The sequence below is a fragment of the Nannobrachium achirus genome (genome assembly GCF_963921795.1).
Source record: "Nannobrachium achirus genome assembly, chromosome: 15".
Taxonomy (NCBI): domain Eukaryota; kingdom Metazoa; phylum Chordata; class Actinopteri; order Myctophiformes; family Myctophidae; genus Nannobrachium; species Nannobrachium achirus.
Window position 1 is genome coordinate 26,748,832 of NC_137822.1, and position 20,107 is coordinate 26,768,938.

General features: G+C 40.7%; 1 protein-coding gene across 1 annotated transcript in view; it reads right to left on the bottom strand.

Moving 5' to 3' along the window:
* The window catches only part of LOC308300086 (putative flavin-containing monoamine oxidase A), a 599,107-nt gene that overhangs the window by 130,357 nt on the left and 448,643 nt on the right, over nt 1–20,107 (bottom strand). The window lies entirely within an intron of this gene.

Below are 20,107 nucleotides of genomic sequence, written 5' to 3' on the forward strand. Positions count from 1 at the left end.
ACATAGGCTATGGAAGTATGGATAATCAATACCATATCCTACCATGTCTCTCATCTTTGCCTACTGTGGCCAGGGTTGGTAGTTTAAACGTGTAACTATTTGACATAGGTTAGGTACAGTACATAATCCATAGCATATGCTGAGGATAACAGTTTGCTTATATATTTTTGCACTTGGCAAATAAAATGTGAATGATTCTGAGAGAGCTTTAGTAATTTGTTCTGAATGTCACCAATGTGTCTCTCCACCTATCTATTTATCTGCCTGTGGCAAACAACCCACGACCTCGAATGGTAAATTGCTTTTCTACCACTTTTTCCTCATAAATGAAAGAAAACACAGTTGTAACTTGCAAGGATCTTTAGTTACAATCATTAATTGTTTCAGTGGGTGGGGTCCGTGAGCCAACTCAAGGTTGTTTACCACTGTTTTAAACCAATCAGAATCCAGTATTTGAACATGTGACTAGAAAAAGTGGTAGAAGAGCTAATAATCAATGGTGGTTTTCTGTGTTATCCTTTTTGTTTTGTTTTCCTCAGAAGAAATCTTATGTAATCTTATGCAATACGTTATACAAAGTAAAGCCAACCCATCTCTCAGGTATAAGTGTATAAGAGGATGATCCTCTTCTCAGGCTAACAGAAGATATTGACGCAGAACACCTTGTGTTATGTTAATTCAGCCTATACACAAGGGCAGGGTGTTAGTCATGAGGTGCAGGAGGGTCCTGACGTAGAGCATTGAAAGGCTTGTTTGAAAGGCTGACTATTGAGAGGCTCTGTCTAATGACCATATGCACAGTAAAACCCTCAGTGGTTAATTTAACTGAGAGTGCAGGCCCATTTGTCGCATTTGGTTACTGCTGTACTCTCTTAGTCTGAATTAAAAATGAATATATTAACACTGGATTTTGCTGTGTGCAAACTGCATGTGAACCCAATAATAAAAATCAAACCTCGGTTCGAAGTGAAGCGGTGAACTTTTATTCTATGTGTTCTAGAGTTATGAACTCTGTGATCTATACATTCTTTATATATTCTGAATTCTACATTCTTTATATATTCTGAATGAATGAAGGATTTTATCTGGAGGGCCGAATTATCATGTGAAGCTTGACCAATCCTCAAAGTATCCAATCATCAGATCGGGAGGGACACTACACACATATTCTGGACGTACAGGACAGATAAAACCTGTTCATTCTGAACTGAAATGGCCATATATGGACATGGGACACACATTTTGCTTTTTGAAAAAGCCTATTCATTCTGGACTGATATTCTGGACGTACGGGACAGATAAAACCTGTTCATTCTGGACTGAGATGACCATATGGACATGAAACACACATTTTGTTTTCGAAAAAGCCTGTTCATTCTGGACTGAAATGACCATATGGGCGTGGGACACACAAAGCCACTCATTGGAAGCGGTTTTCACCGCTTCAAAAAAAGAAAATCTTTGCATCCTAGCAGAGAAGTAGAATGGTGTGAATAGAACAGTTAAGTTTCTTGTACATTTTGTTCACACTGAAACTTATGCATGTAAATTGTGATTACTATGGACATAGAGTAATGACCATATGCACTGTAAAATCCTAAGTGTTTCATTTAACTGAGAGTGCAGGCCCATTTGTCACATTTGGTTACTGCTGTACTCTCTTAGTCTGAATTAAAAATGAATTCATTAACACTGGATTTTGCTGTGTGCATGTGACCCCAATAAAAAAAAAGAAAATCTATGCAAGCGGAGATGTTGAATGGTATGAATGCAAGCCATTTACCATGAGAGGGAGTGGGTTGTTGGCTGTTCTACCACTTTATGTGGTCACATGTTCAAATACTGGATTCTGATTGGCTTAAAACAGTAAGCCATTTACCATGAGAGGGAGTGGGTTGTTGGCTGATTTACCACTGTTTCAGGGTTGTGGCACGAAAAACAACCCTGAAACAGTGTTGGTAAATTGCCTTTCTACCACTTCTACCTTATAAATGAAAGAAAACACAGTTGTAACTTGCAATGTTACAACTGCAACACAACAGTGGGCGGGGTCCATGAGCCAACTCAAGGTTGTTGACTGATTTACCACTGTTTTAAGCCAATCAGTGACCACAAAAAGTGGTAGAATGAACAATTACGTCTCTTGTTCACATTGACACTCATGGCATGTAAATTGCGATAACTATGGACATAGAATATCAGTCGAACTCATACCATATAGAACAGTGGTTCTCAACCTTTTCACACCAAGTACCACCTCAGAAAATATCTGTCCCAATAATTTGATCATCGGCTCATCGGTCAATAGGACGACTCCACCCGTCATCAAGTTATTGGCTTAGGATGACAAAAACAAAAACATCACCATGAATTCAAGGCTTCGTGGGGTGTGTAACCGATAGAAATAAGTATTTATTATCCTACAGTTGTCACACAATGCCACAGACATTGAGAGCCTTTTTCAACCAAGTGCTTGGTCAGAACTACCTGTAGACAGTATAATATAACTAGTAAGACACCTGAGGGTGGAATGCGACCTCAGGGTGACATGCAACCTCGCCCTAAAGGGCGAGGTCGCGCCAATTCTTGACCATCTGGCCAACCACAGCGTTTCTCTGACGATTCTAGTTGTTGTCATTCTGGGGGGAGTTTGTTCATGTTTTTGTGAGGGTATCAACCCTAGGAGACACGGGGAGAACATGCAAACTCCACACAGAAAGGCCCTATCGCTCACACCCTAGGTTGGGTTGGCGATAGGGCCTTTCTGTGTGGAGTTTGCCTAAACATGGAGATGTGGTACAGAAGGACTCATATATGGGCATAAAAAGTATGTCATGTGACATCACTTCCTGTACAGACAGTCAGACAGACAGCCATTGACTCCGACCTAACAATGGCTACTGTCTATGACGGTAGTTCCATATGACATCTCCATGTTTAGGCCAAACAGATTCGCTCCATTTCTCCATGTATAGGTCCAAATGCCCTTGAGCTTGACTATCTCCATTTATAGTGTTATCCACATTTTGTGTAGCCGCCCTGTACAGTAAGTGATGTCACAACTCGCTGACATCACACTGACATCACAGAGGATACCGAAGGAAGGTCACGAGGATACGGAAGGAAGGTCACTCAAGCGACACGGTTCTTCAGAGTATATGCGACCTTCGGTCGCAACAACAATTATTTCACTCCACTTTTTGTCTTTTTTTCTTATTTTTTTGGGGGAGTCCTCTGTGTACCACCAGAGGGTGGCTCAAGCACCATCAGTGGTACATGTACCACAGGTTGAGATTGAGAACCACTGATATAGAATATAGAGCAGTGGCCTATATGGAAATATCAATTTGACTGTGAGCAGTGTTGTTTTTGTTGACGAGACGATGACGAAAATGATTTCGTTGACGCCCCTTTTTTTCATGACGATGACGTGACGTTAACGTAACGAGCTAAACATATGTCTGACGAAAATATGACGAGACGAATGTGTGTTTTCGTTGACGTAACGAAGACGAGACGAACATCTGGTCTTCGGACGACGTTAAATAAACATGCATGAAAGCCAGACAATATTATTGTAGTTGTTTCAATGGAGGAGTAGTGGCCAATCATATGGAACGTTCTAGGACGCATATAGCAACAGGCTCTGTGATTGGCTGGGATGTCGGCATGATTACACACGTGTTGTTTGTTGTCGTCAACTTTTCAGAAGTTAGTTGCACACATTACTGCTGGAAATGCTATTACATTTCTATTGGGATATGAAAGCTAATCATCTGATTGAGGAAAGACCTACTGTAGGTCTGCGTCATGCAGCAGCGCCGTCAACATTAATTAATAGATTTGGTCGTCGGAAAAGAAGACACGATATGGATATATTTTACAATCCAGGAAATAATGCAGGCTTACTTACGACGGAGCGGCTGCCCTTTGTCAAGTCCCGCCCATTGTCCTGCCCCTCTCCACACCCATTGGTTGCTTTGACTTGGAGGGACATTCAGTGGGACATTCCATCCTCTGCCATGTTAATTCAGTTGCTTCATATTGTTATTCTGTGTGCTCAATTCTAATTTCAAACTTTGTTTCAGTCAATTGGAGCTGCTCAGTGGCAGCATAGTGAATCAGCATGTTTTTAAATGTTTTTATTTCTCCAAAAATTATGTTTTAGCTAATTCAACATAAAAAAGGCAGAACCAGGGCGGGACAAGGCAGATAGAGCCTGCTGGTTGGTCAGTCAGGGACCAACCAGGAGGCTAACAAAGGGTGAATTCCAATCCGGTAAGCTGACGGTCCTTTTAACAAAATGATAGTCCTTACTCCTTTGCCTTGAGTCGATTTGCTTATTGACAAGTTGACAACTGTCCCATCCGTGGTCGCTTTCCTACTAATACTATCGCAACGTTTTCTATAACATCTGGTGCTAAGCTTCAGGCTAATGTTGGCTTTTAAGCAAACGTAAATTAATTGGATTGTTTGTTGCAAACTGTTGATGCAAACTTTGTTTTCGCTGGATCATGGATGTGGAGGTCGCTGTATGCGGAGCTATTATTCCCAAAGGCTAAGTTAGTGACGTAGTGGTTGTTTGTTTCCGGTTAGCGGCCGCCGACGATGCGTATGACCGTGACGTCACTTGTAAATCCTTGGAACTCGGGGACGGTTCTCAGTACCGTGTGTGTGTGTGTGTGTGTGTGTGTGTGTGTGTGTGTGTGTGGGTGTGTGTGTGTGTACTCTGTAGTGTGAAAGTGCAAGTGGCCAGTTCAGTGATACCATACCAAAAAAGATGCATATTCTTATATTATATTATTATGATATTGCCTCCTGTGTGAACTGTGCATATAAATAGGATGGGGCAGGTGTAATATACACTTGTTATTAGCCCATATACCGGTACATATTGCTTGAATCATGACTTCAATTGCACCTGTCAACTTTGATTATTTCCAATGTCTATTAAATACTTAATGTATTTATTTAAAGACACATTTTTCTTTTTGACTAAAACTATTGACTAAAACTGGACTAAAACCTTTGTGTGGGTTCGTCGACTAAAACTTGACTAAAACCTTTTGAGTTCTAGTCGACTAAAACTAGACTAAAACTATCAAGGATATAAATGACTAAAATCTGACTAAAACTAATAAGCATTTTGTCAAAAAGACTAAGACTAAGACTAAATCTAAAATGCCCGCCAAAAACAACACTGACTGTGAGGCAGTCGATTGTCTCATTCATCACTAACCATCTTGTCCCACTAGACTAGTGGGTAGTGCATCTGTCATTCTTAATCTTTGCAGATGCTAATTGATTAGAAGCTGCCTGTGAATGTCATAGATTGAATTGTCATTGTACGACGTGTCCTATCCGTGGCGTATTGTGAGCTTGCGCTATAAATCTGCTATTTTCAGTGTGTGACAGACACCATCGTACGATGGAGCATAACTGGGACCTAGACTCTAATCTACAGACAGACCCCTATGGTGTGGCATAATACATTATTGCAGCAGTGGCTCATGTGGCAATATGGCGCACTTGCCGTAAGCCATCATACGGTATCTGCTCACAGTGCTACTTGTCTTTACAGCAAAGTGGGCCAGCAAATCTTATCTGAAATTGTAATCATAATGATTTCTCTTTATGAAGGAGGACATCAGAGAGCTGTCAATCTCTGGCTGGGCAAATAGCCCTTTCCAATGATGACAGCCATGCTGAAAGGCATTATCACCTGACAAGCATGGAAGGATAAAATTGATAATTCAATATTAACATGTCTTGCAGACATCATTCAGTTTAACTTTGGATACCCAGAGTGGATCTCACTCTCCCCCTTGTCCTTGTAGCATCTCTGTATAGATTTGTGCTGCAAAACTCAATAATATGTCAACAGGCTTGTGGACCCAAATTCGATTCTCAATACCTTTTTGACTATGGCAGAAAAGGCTGTGAGGGAGAGAGAAATAGAAAAGGAGAGGGAGAAAGAGACAGGAGTGTGTGTGTGTGTGTGTGCGTGCGTGCGTGTGTGCATGCGTGTGTGTTGGGTGGGCTTCAAATGAGCTCACTCTCTTGATGATACACATTTTCACACATAGGCTATGGATAATCAATACCATATCCTACCGTGTCTCTCATCTTTGCCTACTGTGGCCAGGGTTGGTAGTTTAAATGTGTAGCTATTTGACATAGGTTAGGTACAGTACATAATCCATAGCATATGCTGCGGATAACAGTTTGCTTATATGTTTTTGCAGTTGCCAAATAAAATGTGAATGATTCTGAGAGATCTTTAGTAATTTGTTCTGAATGTCACCATTGTGTCTCTCCACCTATCTATTTATCTGCCTGTCTCTGCCTCTATCAGAGTCCAGGGTGAAGAGCTATTCACTTCACCGCGTTGTAGTTTCCTAGCTATCACCTAGGCTTTGTTATGTATTTTTAGGTGATAGCTAGAAAACTACACCACGGTGAAGTGAATAGCTCCTGACCCTGGACTCTGATAGAGGCTTTACTCCTGCTGCCACTTCCACATTGCAATACTGTATCTCACCTCATTCCCAGTTACACACCTGTATCCATTCTCTCATCAACCCTGAAGTTGCCTGTCTGCCTGACAATACAACTCACCTGTTTCCAGTTCACTAATCAGCTTGCAGCCAATAAAACTGGACTCATTCTGTTAGTTCATCCTATACAGAAATTGATGAACATATATTTTGCCTGCCCTAGTAGTCTACTGTTTGCTTCAAATGATATACAGTAAAAGCCTGTTTTAAAGTTTTAAAGTATTATTACATGACTTTGATCTGTTTGTCGTCTGCTCCTCACCTGAGAGGCTGACACATCGTGACACTGACTGACTGTCTTCCTTGTGAGAAGGCAGAGAAGCTAATAAATCATGGTTATTATTTATTACCTTTTCTGCTGCAGTCCCTGCACTTCTGTTGCAGGATTAATCTATATAATTCTTATATATTTATTATATTATTATAGTAATTACCTAGTTATTACATTTCCTGGATATTTTACCAATACAATGTGAGGAGCTCAATGGAGCAGTAGCCTATATGAGCAAGATTTTCCTATAAAATCGTGCAAATGGGAGAGGAACGAGTTAACTTTGAATTAAGATAGACGAAAAGGGGATATAGGCTATCTTTAATATTATGTTTAAATATGTGGCTATAATACACAATTACAAACAAATCATGTTAGGTCTAAATGTCAGTGGATCAAAATCACGAGATTTTAACGCAAGCTGTTCAAGTTGACTAAATAAATAATCGATTTGGTGAAATCAACAGTTGTAAAAGTATGCTCTGCAAGTGGTCAGAAAGAAATGCCTTACCTTTTGTACCGCATGATCGTTTCAAATATGGTCTGAGCAGACAGTGTCCACGACCACAGTCCTCCACAGTCCACACTCTCTCATATACATTCACTGCAAAAGATATAGGACCGAACGAGAGCGCAGCTGGAAGCGCGTTGTCCGCTTCGTGCCAGTGACACACGCACACATCCCTCTGGTCTGGTCTGGACTGGTCTGGTGAAAAAACAACACATTAACATCAACCTGTTCACTAGATCCTGTATCATTCACCGTCCGTGTCTGCTTGTAAGTATAGCCTGTATAGTAGTAAGCGCGTGCCCACGCGCGCACGCACGTCCCCAGTGGTTGAAAAACCGCTCCGTCTGTCTTTCAATGTTACTAGCCCTTACCCGTTCAAAGATATGAGCTCCGAAATGATGTGCAGTGTGTGGATTATGGGATGTGCACTGTGCACACAGTATATGAGGGATGGAAAGTAACTTTAACTGGTGCTTGCATGCTAATATGTAGGAGCATCAATGTAAGAAATACCCGTTCCATTTAACGGCTACAGAGATACTGTGTACCGATCTGCATGATTTTGGACAACATCTGTAACAGGGCCAGAACACACACACACACACACACTCCCCCCCCCCCCCTGTGTGTGTGTGTGTGTGTGTGTGGGTTTGTGTGTGATTGTGCATGGCCTGAACAACAGCGCCCCTCCCTTAACATGTGTGGTCACAAAAGGTACTGTAGGCTAAATAGATATAGATACACCATAAAAATGCAATTATACAGCATACGATTTGTGAAAGTGACAAACGGGCTTCACAGTTATGTCAGGTGTGTTCATATGCTGATGGTGATGCGATTTCAGATCAATTGCTCCAGCCATTGAGGAGAAACGCGGTTTCAGACAGACAGACACTCAGACAGACAGACAGACAGACAGACAGACATTCGGAAAATTATATGTTAGATATGAGATAGGCTAGGCTACTTAAAGTGTGGTTCCTGTGGAAATAAGCCTCGGCTTTCTAGGATCTCCTTTTAGTTGACCTTGTACCAGTGATTTGTAATGTCATGAAACTGTACTTTTTTCTATTGCAAACTTCTAATACATTCTTCAATCAATCAATCAATCAATCAATCAATCAATCAATCAATCACTCACATTTTTTATCTAAGTAAAAGTATCAATACTTCATAATTCATATATCAATACTGCAATAAGTACTCAGTTACAAGTAAAAGTCCGGAATTCAAAATGTAAGCTACTCGAGTAAAAGTACAAAAGTATTGCCATCAAAACTGTCCCAAGTGGTTAATGTGTGTTTTGTAATAATAATCTAAATGTACAAACAAATAATTGTAGTGGAGAAAAAGTATAGGCTTATATGTGCCTCTGAGATGTGGAGCAAAAGTATTGGTCTGGAAATTGGAAATACTCAAGTAAAGTAGGAAATACCCCCTTGGGATAATAAAGGTATCTCAGATCTATCTATATCTATAAAATGTTACTTAAGTATAGTAGCCTACTTGAGTAAATGTATTGTGTTACTTTACTGACACACACACACACACACACACACACACACACACACACACACACACACACACACACACACACACACACACACACACACACACACACACACACACACAACCATATGAACCATATGACCAGAACACTCACTGTAAAATTTTCTTCTAGAATGCAATTTATTTCTTAAAACATCGACAAGACCATCTGCCTGCGGCCTGCCTGCAGATATAACTTTGTCAGGTTGATCTCGCTCCATACTCGAAAATCCCATGGATTCTCCAGATATAAAGACATTCTGTTCTTACCTACTACTTTTTTTTACAGAACACCAAAAAAACTAAAAAAAATATATATAGTCAAAATCCTCTGTGTTAGTTTAACTGAGAGTGTATAAATATGTACAACAAACAGGATGTTGATGTAGTGTCCCTAGTGCAATTTTGGGGACACCTGCCACCCACTGGTTGCCTAATTCAAATTTAAGAAATGCCTCAATGCCTAACAACAGGGGTCTCTGGAATGTCTCATAGCAGCTGTGACTGCATGTGATGAGAGAGAGTCACCAGAGACAGGCTCTGCATTTATGTTAGCAGGTTGCTAAAGTTTCTTTTTCCTTTTTTCCCCCCATTTCATCCTTTTTTTTGCTCACAGCGTGGCACCGAGTGCCACACTGTGAGCTTGTAGATCTGCTATTTTTATAGGCTATGTATTTTTTAAGCGAACATTTGTAACTCACATTTTGCTTCAGGGGGGGGGGGGGGGGGGGGGGGGGGTATAACATGTTTTGAGATGGGGGTCCGCGGCCAAATACATGTAATTTTGGGGGTCCTTCGCATGAAAAGGTTTGAGCACCACTCAATAGCAGATATACGAGCTCACAGCATGGCACCGAGTGCCATGCTGTGAGCTCGTATATCTGCTATTTTTCAATAGTTAAAGCTCAAAATAATGCGTAATAATGCGTTCCCAGTCTAAGGGGGCCCGCAGTGAATCCAAATACCCAGGGCCCAGAATTTGGTGTGACACCCCTGCTCCCACTCAACATTCCCCGCTGACAGGCGCTGGCCCTGCCCAAAGGAGTACAGAAACCGATATCACCCTCCCCGTCTGGCTTACTTCCCCGATGCTCAGCCTAGCCTGATCCACCACGATGGATTTGAACCCTAGACACACTGGTGGTGGGCAGGTACTTCAGCATCTCCCAAGTCTACTCTAGTAGTAGTGCGTGCAAAGTTTCACACTGATCGGTCCAGTTTTAGGTAAATACGCAGATTGGCCTGTTATAGCGCCACCATAAAGCCTTCTGTTTCTTTGTTCAAAAGGCACCACTCCTGCACACTTTGGAAGCCATCAGGATGGTAGCCTATATGAAGAATCTGAAAGACCTGCTGGTTTAATGACTATAGAGATAATGTGTAACGATTTGCAGGATGTTTCATCTGTAGGTTTAATCTTTAAAAAAGTTATAGCGCCTGGTGGCACTATAACAGGCCCATGTGAAATATTTGGGACAGAGGTTCTGCTCTCCTCTGTATAGTGTATACAGTTTCACGTTGATAGGGGCAACTGTGCCAGAGATTAGCTGTCCACAGATGGACAAACGGACACACCGACGGACGGCGATGCAACGCATTGTGAGCTTGTAGATCTGCTATTTTACATTTTTTGCATTTGAAAACTTGTGAAAAGGGACATTTTGAATAATGAGTACTTTCTACTTTTGGTACTTTAAGTACATTTTGATACCAATTTTGTACTTTTACTCAATTCAATTTTGAATGCCGGACTTTTACTTTTACAGAGTAAACAATACATTTCTGCATTGCAGTATTGGTACTTTTACTTAAGTAAAAACTTTTTTCCACTACTGCAAATGTATGTTTTCTGGTGAGATGTTGTTGCAGCAACACACAGCAGTTAGTCATTTGTGTTGGGTTGGATTTGGTACAGCACCAGATGCCGAAGAACATAGTCTACTTGCTATGAACATCATACTTGGCAATCAAGTTGTACTACCAGGCCAAATATCCACCGCTATAAAATGTTCTGTAGCACCAGAAGTGTTATAAATAAACTTAAATCTGAAAATGCATCAGTGAATATTTTGCATGCCCCATTAATACAAGGTGATGCTTTTATTTGCTGTAAAAAATTTGATCTGGTTCCAAATGGAAATTGCGGCGCTTTATCTCCATTCTGTGTGGATGTACAGGCCAAAACATATCATTTAGGGTGAATTAATTGCAAGAAAACAACACCCCTGGTGTGGACGGACCTTTAAGGCCTTTATTTATCAGTGTTGAGGAATATCTCCTCTCTTGGGGATTATGTTTTGGGTACAATGATAGCTGCCAGACCTTAGCAAAATGGTGTAATTGATATAGGCGTATAGTTGAGGGATTGGGGTAGAGCTGTTCACTCAAGAAAGTCAGCCCTTTTTCCTCCCCAGTTATTTTACATAAGTCGAAGTGATATTCATCATCAAAGGAGACCGCTATGCTCTGGAGTCAGCTTCCATCCCAAAAGCTTTGTCTGTATTTCAATTTGCATGGTTAATTTAAACTTTAAAGGACACAGTACATAACATTTTTAATGTATTTTCTCCCCTTCAGATTTGGCTCCATTGACTTAATTTGCCATTGTCAAAATGTATTCATAAAATAAGACGTCCAAAAAGACAAATATTAGGCCTCGATTGACACAGTATGGTGCCTCAGTGTGTCCGCACCTAAAGTGCCCTCTCCCAGTATGTATAGATAAATACCATAGATTTACATCAGAGCCCAACACTATTAGGCCCAAAATGACGTTTTCAACTATTTCACAGATCCCATGTTTGTACTTGATTTCAAATCCAGTGATGTCATTACGTGCGCATCCCGCATCAAAAACTCATTCAAGTCGCCCAGGGACTCATTCATGTCATGGTCCTGGGGTCCCGGGGATGCGCCTCCATTGGAGTCCATGTTAAAATAATTTACTTCTTCTACTTAAGTTGCTATATTAGTTTAGATAGTTTAATTCGTTTTTTAATGTATTGTGTAAGATAAACACTGTAAAGATGTATTATCAGTTAAACCTGGAACAGCTAAAAACTATTTTCACTAGTGGTTCTCAAAGTGGGGTCCTGGGTCCTTGAGGGAGTTCCAGGGGGTCCCCAGATAAATGATAGTTAGGAACCAAATAGAACTTTATGGGTCTGTAACTCGGTGAACAAATGGAACCAAATGGACCTGTTCCATTTGTACTCTAGTATTTTAACATTTAATATAAATTGGGGTCCCAGTGATATAAATATAATTAAATGGGTGTCGCTCGAAAACATTGTATTGAGGACTCATAAAACTTTTCTGGGACCCATTTGAATGACCACCTGTGGGTCCCGGGACCCATTACATTGAAAACCTAGTAACATCACTGCAAATCTATTACTGGCATGGTTAATAATCTATTTTTTAGAATGCCTCTTGGTCATATAGTACTGGTTGTATAGAAAATGCATGCACACGTGCACATAACTCCAATACCAAATGTGTTTCTAGTTGTAGTGTACAAAAACAATTTAACAAATTAATTGTATAATTTTTTTTTAAAGAAAATGCAAAATGGCTGGTTAGGCAGAAATGGGCTACCACCATTTGTACAATTCACAATATACGATTCAAGAGTTATATGCCAAAATGTAACATGGCCCGGTATAGTGCCCATTTGATCAATAATCTTATCTACAGTATGTGCAAAACACAGATGAACACACACGGAAACACACACAGACAAAGACACGGACACACACACATGGGACAGGGGCGAAAACATAACTCTGTATTCTGGACTCTTGGCCTGGTGGAGATAATTAAAGTATACTTGAATTAATTAATGTATTATTTTAACAATTCCATAATAACAATTACTCTATCAAAGGCACACAATAATCTGTTTCAGACTACACTCTGCATATTCGCTATTGTATTCTCTTCTTACGTATTCATGGTGCATTGCATTTTACTGCTCACATATCATGAGAATGTGACATGTCCCCCAACACACTGCAGTAAGTTTCAGAATAGCAATTTAATCATATCCCTTGTGTTTGTCCTCAAACTGTCTTTCTTGTGTTTATTTTTGATAGAATCGAAAAGAAAGAACAGCCACAAAAACACTGAGTTTAAACTCATATTAGGAAAAGAAAAATAGAAGGGGAAAAAGAAAGAGAGAAACATATTTGGATATAATTAAAGTTTCCTCATGTACATTGTTCTTTCTGGTCTGTATGAATCCTATGAACCTAATAGCTATAAAGTGATTCCCATTCACATCTAATTTCCAATAGCTATAGGACATCAAAGTCAGATCATAATCATTATAAGTCACATAGAGAGGCTGCTGTGCGGAGTCCAAAGTTTGCTGTGAACAATTTGGGTTGTTATTGCTGAATATGTCAGCTTTAGTCAGTAGTACACATATGTTCTGTGTTCTGTGAACAGTTACTACAGGGGTCTTCAATGTTTCTGGGGCAAGGATCCCTTAGCTGAGAGAGACGAAGCAGGGACCCCCTGTTCATGCACAAGATTGTGTTGCATTTTAAACATTTTGTTTGTTTCTTTCTGAGAAAGCCTTCCATGCAACTTCATACGATGGATTCAAAGCTAGCTCACCATATTTAGCTGATTGTCTCATCAATTTCTGTTTAACGTGGAGAGATTTGAGACTTAGTTTGAAGTATTCCACAGGTTTTCTTTTAAGTGACTATGTGTTGCCTCTGAGTGATGCTACATAGATTAGTTTGACAGCACCATCAGTGTTTCTTTGTTTAATTACACAATATAATTTTTAATACTATGTTGGCATGGTGGCACAGTCGCGTTTCAGTGAGGGGACTGGGGCGTGTTCTCTCCTCTGCGTCATCAGTGCCCATATCCTAGGTGGGGTTGGCAAAGGGGCCTTTCTGTGTAGATACCCTCACAAAAAACATGCTGTAGTCCTGGTCTCTATACTGCCTCCCCCTGGCCAGCCGGGGCACCTGATGGAGGGGAAAGGAACTGGTTGGAATAACGTGTTCCTTCCAAGCATTACTCCAACCGGGGAAACTCCACTCAGATGAAAAGAAGCAGCTTGGACTCCTCATGCATTGAAGAAAGCATGAGTTCAGTCTGTTGCTCTTCCTAGGTTGGCATTCTGGAGTGTAGCGCCCAGGATTACCCATGGGGTAGGAAACCTTAGACACGGGTGCCAACATTGACACAGGTGAGGATGATCACTGGCACACTGAAAGAAGTGTGAGAGAGAGGATTTTTATTTTAAAATCAAATAGGCCTATATTTTTTAAACATGGTCAATTAAACAAAGTCAACTAATTTACAGCATATTACATCCATATAGGCCTACTGTAATTCTCCATTCATTAAAACTATGAACTCTGACTTGGGAGGGAGATATAAGCTTTAAAAAGAAAGATATGGCGGATTCATTCAAGTGTATTTGAATGTAAAAATAGAAATAAAAATCCTTTCACAAAAAATGTGCAGCCCCCTGTTGTACCTCATAGGGATCTCGGACCCCCTGTTGAAGACCCATGCTTTACTATTGTAGAGCATGGGTCTTTGCAAAGAAAGCACCTGCTGCTTCCATTCCTACTCCTGAAAAGGGTTCCTCTACTTCTGAATCGACCTCATTCACTGTACATATTGTTACAATAGGAGCATGGAGGGCATTATGAAGGCTTTAATACGACCCCAGGAGAACTATAATGTGTGAGCTCTTTGGCTCTGATCTTTAGTCCTTACCATTATTTTCTGCTAATGTTGATGCGCTGTAGCCTCGTAAACCATCAACTTCCGGAAGTTGGTGGTTTACGAGGCTAGATAAGGTAAGCCGCATTGGCTTCTATTGTGGTGGAAAAAGTAGGCTACTCACATTCTTTACTCAAGTAAAAGTATCAATACTCATCCATCCATCCATCTATCCATCTTCAACCGCTTATCTGGAATCGTGTCGCAGGGGTAACAGTTCCAACTGGGATTTCCAGAGTTCCCTATCCTGAGCAACTTACTCCACTCCTTCCGGGAGTATACCGAGGCGTTCCCAGGCCAGTGTGGAGAATAATCCTTCCATCTGGTCTTTGGTCTGTCACGGGGTCTCCTCAGGCGCTACTGTAGTATAGAAATACTCTGTTACAAATAAAAGTCAGGAATGCAAAAAAAGTATGAAAGTGTTGGCATCAAAATATACTAATATAAAGTACCAAAAGTAAAAGTACAAAATGTTTGACAATAGCCGGCTATAGATCGGCTATTTTCAAATAGCCTATAGGTATAAAATAGGGCTAAAGTGGATTAATGTATGTTTATAATATAATCATTTATATCTGCAAAGTAACTAGGAACTAAAGTTGTCAAATAATTGTAGTAATATTTGCCTGAGATGTAGTGGAGTAGAATTGAAAGTACTGGAAATTGGAAATACTCAAGTAAAGTACAAATACCTCAATGTTGTACTTATGTACAGTACTTAAGTAAATCTGCTTAGTTACTTTACACCACTGTTTTCGGCTAATGTTGATGCACTACAGTCTTTAATTAAAAAAGTAAACCGCAATGACTTCTTACTGTAGATTAGGCGCTATTCTGTGCTATTACACAGCCCTGAACGGGTCTTTTCATTCCTGCACCCATATGATTTGTGACCACTTAAGTCGGGAACACTGTTTCCGATTCAGCAAACTGTCTACTTGCATTCTGACAAAACGTTGAATGAGCTTGGCTCGGTCATATCGATGATGTAATATGACTGACGGTCGTGTTGATGACATCACTCTTATGGAGAGATGGCAGGATGGTGCAACACTCACACGCACGCACGCACGCACGCACACGCACGCACACGCACACACACACACACACACACACACACACACACACACACACACACACACACACACACACAAATATTCACAACATGGGAAGAATGTTGGCATACTGGCAACATAATCAAGAAGCTGATCGTTCCAGTGCTTTAATTGAGAGATTAGCCACGGACACCCAGACCCTCTTCTAGACAGCTCGCCCCAAGATAAGCACAAGATATTCCGATTCATGCATATTTATTCAATGGTATTAAGCATAAACAAAATAACTTTATACAAAATATGTTACCCAATGGTAGCCTGGCCGTGCAGACTGTATCTATGTTTTGCCACAATACTGTAAGACAAGTAGTGTGGGCATTGTGACATTCACCAGCAGCAATTTTGTGTAGTGCCTTTGTCGCTGACAGAGTTCTGGCAGTATCTGAAATTGTGGACCAAGATGAACCAATGTGACTGCTATGACGCACATCTTATTGGCATTGCATCCAGTGGTGTAACGTGATTGTGAAGGGCCCTGGTGCATATATTTTGATTAGCACCATGGATAGCAGCCGATGTGCCAAATCTATCCGGGCTGATCTAATAGACTGCCTTGGCATCAGAGAATTTCTTGAAATTTCCAAAGTTGCTTTACTCATCAGTATGTCGATAAACATCAGACAAATAACCTTCAAGATAAAGCAGTAGGCTTAGTATCAAAGATGACTGCATCTGATCACACAGTCACTTGTATTATTATTGTTATTCATCTCTGGATCCGTGGTCAAATATACTGTCACAGATTATAATTTGCACGTGACAAGAGAAATAACTATTAAGCTCATTTCTGATTTCACGTTCAAAACAATGCCTACAAGGTGTTTCAGACAAGCAGTCTTCATCACTGATTTCAGTCTTTGACAAACAGGGTTCGGGGGCATTATCTTAACCACTTGTACAACAAATAGCCGTGCCATGATGCGAAGCGCTATGAGCTTGTAAATCTGCTATTTTACGCAAAGAGATTTAGTGTTGAGGGGGAAGGAGAGGGGACCAAACATCAAACAACCCAGGGGGACCCCGGTGAACTGAAGAATATAGGCTACAGTATAGTGTTTAGGTTGGTAAGTGTATCCTGCTTCTTAAACAGAAAGATGGAAATAAAATCTCAAACACCAATAAAGGTCAGGTATAGCATTCAGAAAGAGAGCCATTACTGTCCCCATTGTACCTAAGGCGTCCTCTCACATTCCCCCTGGCTTCAGACACTAAGCTGATTACATTTTGAGAAGGAAAAAAAAACAACAACTCTCCTGCCACTGCCAGGGGAATGCAAAACATCCACGACTTCATCATCCACTCAGGAGAGAGAAATACATTTTCTTTTTTATCAGCTTCAATTGGATAAACGCTAAATTATTCATAGGGAGGTAAAGGCTGGCCATGGCGAGATTACTGTGGCTAATTGTTCATCCAGCTAGTGGCTTGCCTGGCTGAGCACCAGCATTGTGAGTGTTTTCTGTAATGAGGAAAAAGAGACATGTCACTCAAAAACTATTTATAAAACTAATCAAACTTTTAACTTGCCAAACCCAGCAACAATGGCTGATTCTAGCTTTTCAACATAAAGTGGCTTAAAGATAGGGTGCCATGATTTCTCCCCCTCTAAAACATGATTATCAGCTATTATTATTATACTACAAAAAGTGTACAGAAAGAGTTAAAATTTGTTCATTAAGTATGCCTGGTTGTCATGGTGGGTGGTGACCCAGCTGAAGTTGTTGGGTGAATGGTTAAAGGGAAGGGGTTGATTCTATGATGTAACTTTTGACCCACAAGGTGGCAGCCTCCAGGAAGAAATCCCAAATACAAAGTCAATACATAATTGCTCATAACAACCACACAAGAGGGTCTAATGAAGTACTGTCAACCTCCTAGACACATGAAAAACTGAAAAAGTTAAAAACTATGGCACCGCCTCTTTAAGCATAGTTTATTTACGTTAAGGCTTCACAATATGTGATCTATTGTATGCTCTGCGCTGTGGAATGTGTGAGGTTTCTTTCTCACTCTACAACATTAGTATTGACAATAACACAAAAAGTAAACACTTAAAATGCCCATAAAATATGAGTAAAATATACGGTTGTTTCATGCCAGTGTATTAATCTTAATTATTTGTTATTATCGAGAGCTGTCACACCCTGTTCTGTGTGCTCCCAGTCTCCCGATCCTTTCACAGCCAGAATTGAGTAGGCAAACCTGTCAACACTGGTCAAATATTCTGAGTACCACATCAGCCAGCTGGAGACAATTGTCACCCACAACATGGAACACATGGCATCCCGGTCCTGGGCCAGTTCCTCCAACCGTCCCCATGTGTGGCCAGATCTCTTCACATCTGCATCCATCCAGGTCATGCCGCCAGGTGTTCCTTGACCTGTGGGTGCCACAGGACATCAAGGAGCCATATGAATTACTCTTGCATGGCCCAAATCGCAATTTGAAATGGCCCAAATCAAGGTTTCCATAATCACATCAATATCACGTCCTGGGCCCAATGATTTTGTCTCAGAAACCACTGTCGTCTAGTACTCCCCCTTCTGAGCAACACAGTGTTTTCATGTCCAAGCCCACTTTCTAGCATGGCTGCTGCAAACCGGGAGAGTATTTTTTGCAGGTCTTTCAGTCCGAGTGTATCAAAAAAGCAACTTGGTTAAGCACCGTTGGTCCGACCAGGTTAGCTTTCACCAACATCGGCAGGTTAGCATTTCACCAGGTTAGCATTCACCAGTGTCGGCAGGTTAGCATTCATCAGCGTTAGCTTTACTGAGGTTAGGGTCAGGGTTAAGGTTAGGTTTAGGTGTATCTCCGTCCCACCGACTTTCGTCACCTCCGCGAAGCCAATCACAAGCTTCCGCTGCCTTAACCTAGTTGCGCTTTTGATACACTCAGACTTAAAGACCTGCAAAAAACACTCTCCCACTGTAAAGCTGCTCACCTGTCCTGGATCAGCCATTCAGGATGAAGGACCCCTTTATGAGTCTGTTGATGTCCCCAAGCTCCACATTTTACATATTCTTTTGTAAATCTTTATACTAATGTACTTTCTTTTTCCACTGGGGGGAAAAAGTACACAAAACGCATACATCCTGGCAGGTCTGTTATGGCCCCAAAAGCATGAGTAAAATGTGTATGTCCAAACCTAGAAGAATCTGTACTATATTAGTAGGCTATCCCATACTGTCACACAGGTGGCAGTAGCACTGAACTGTAATAGCTGGAAAATGAAATTGATTCGGCTGTTCCCTGCAGCGACTATAAACTAGTTGATTCAGTCTGAAGAGAGACTAGACTGATGGTGTATGACCTGACAAAACACTTGCACTCTTGCATCGATCAAATGCATGACATGCTAGTATATTTTTACATACACAAGCAAGTTTGGCCTTTCAATGAAATCATGTCAAGTCAAATTAAAAATGTCTTGGCTGGCCATGGCTCTGCAATAATGCTGGTGGTTTGTGATACCGGGGAACATTCATTACAGCGGACATTGAGAGCAAGATTAAATTAGGTTTGTAGGCCTATAGGTTAAATAAGGTTTGAAAAAAGGAGGGGAAATAGTGGGTACAATTCATCACTGAATACATTTCCAAATGGGTATATGGAATTTGAAATGAGCACTTTTGTACCATTGCCTCATACTGCCTTTGGGCCAGAGAGGAAAAACTCAGATGGATATATCAGAGGCAGAGCTGGGGGGTGGACTTGAATGAAAATGAAATGGAAAGATAGCCCCGAGGATGTGGTTGTGACTCGTGAGCAGGACTATGCCTCGAGTACTTATGGAAGGTTGTATTGATTTTCTGGAAATAGTGCGCTTGCTGTTTACTTTCTAAGCAAACAGCAGGTACCTGTTTGTAATTAGGGTACCCATGAAAATGTTAAATGAGCAAATACAGCTGTTGACACAGAGTAAATGGAGCTCATTGTAATGTCATGATCTGACTGATTTGTCACACGTTTACCTTTCAGGTGTAGTGGTGATTATGTTGTTGACATAACCTACACTTTTAAAGGCTCTAGCTGCCTGCAGTGATCATTTACCTGGTTAACAATGTACCACAATAATGTTTCTTCTCCATACTGGTTTGATTTTATTGCCATTGATATTGACTGCTGTTGCTGTTTTTTTCCCTGGACAATATTAAGCTTCTGTTTTACACGTTAAATAGATAGAATATTTTAATGGCAAGCAGTTGCTTACAATACAGCAATGTTACCATTAAAAAGTGACAATGTGGATTAGGCACAAAAAATTGGGTTTCCATTCAGAATCACCTTTATTGTCACATCACAGGCTTACAGGTGTAACACAGTGGGTGAAATTCGTTTTTGTGCAAGCTCC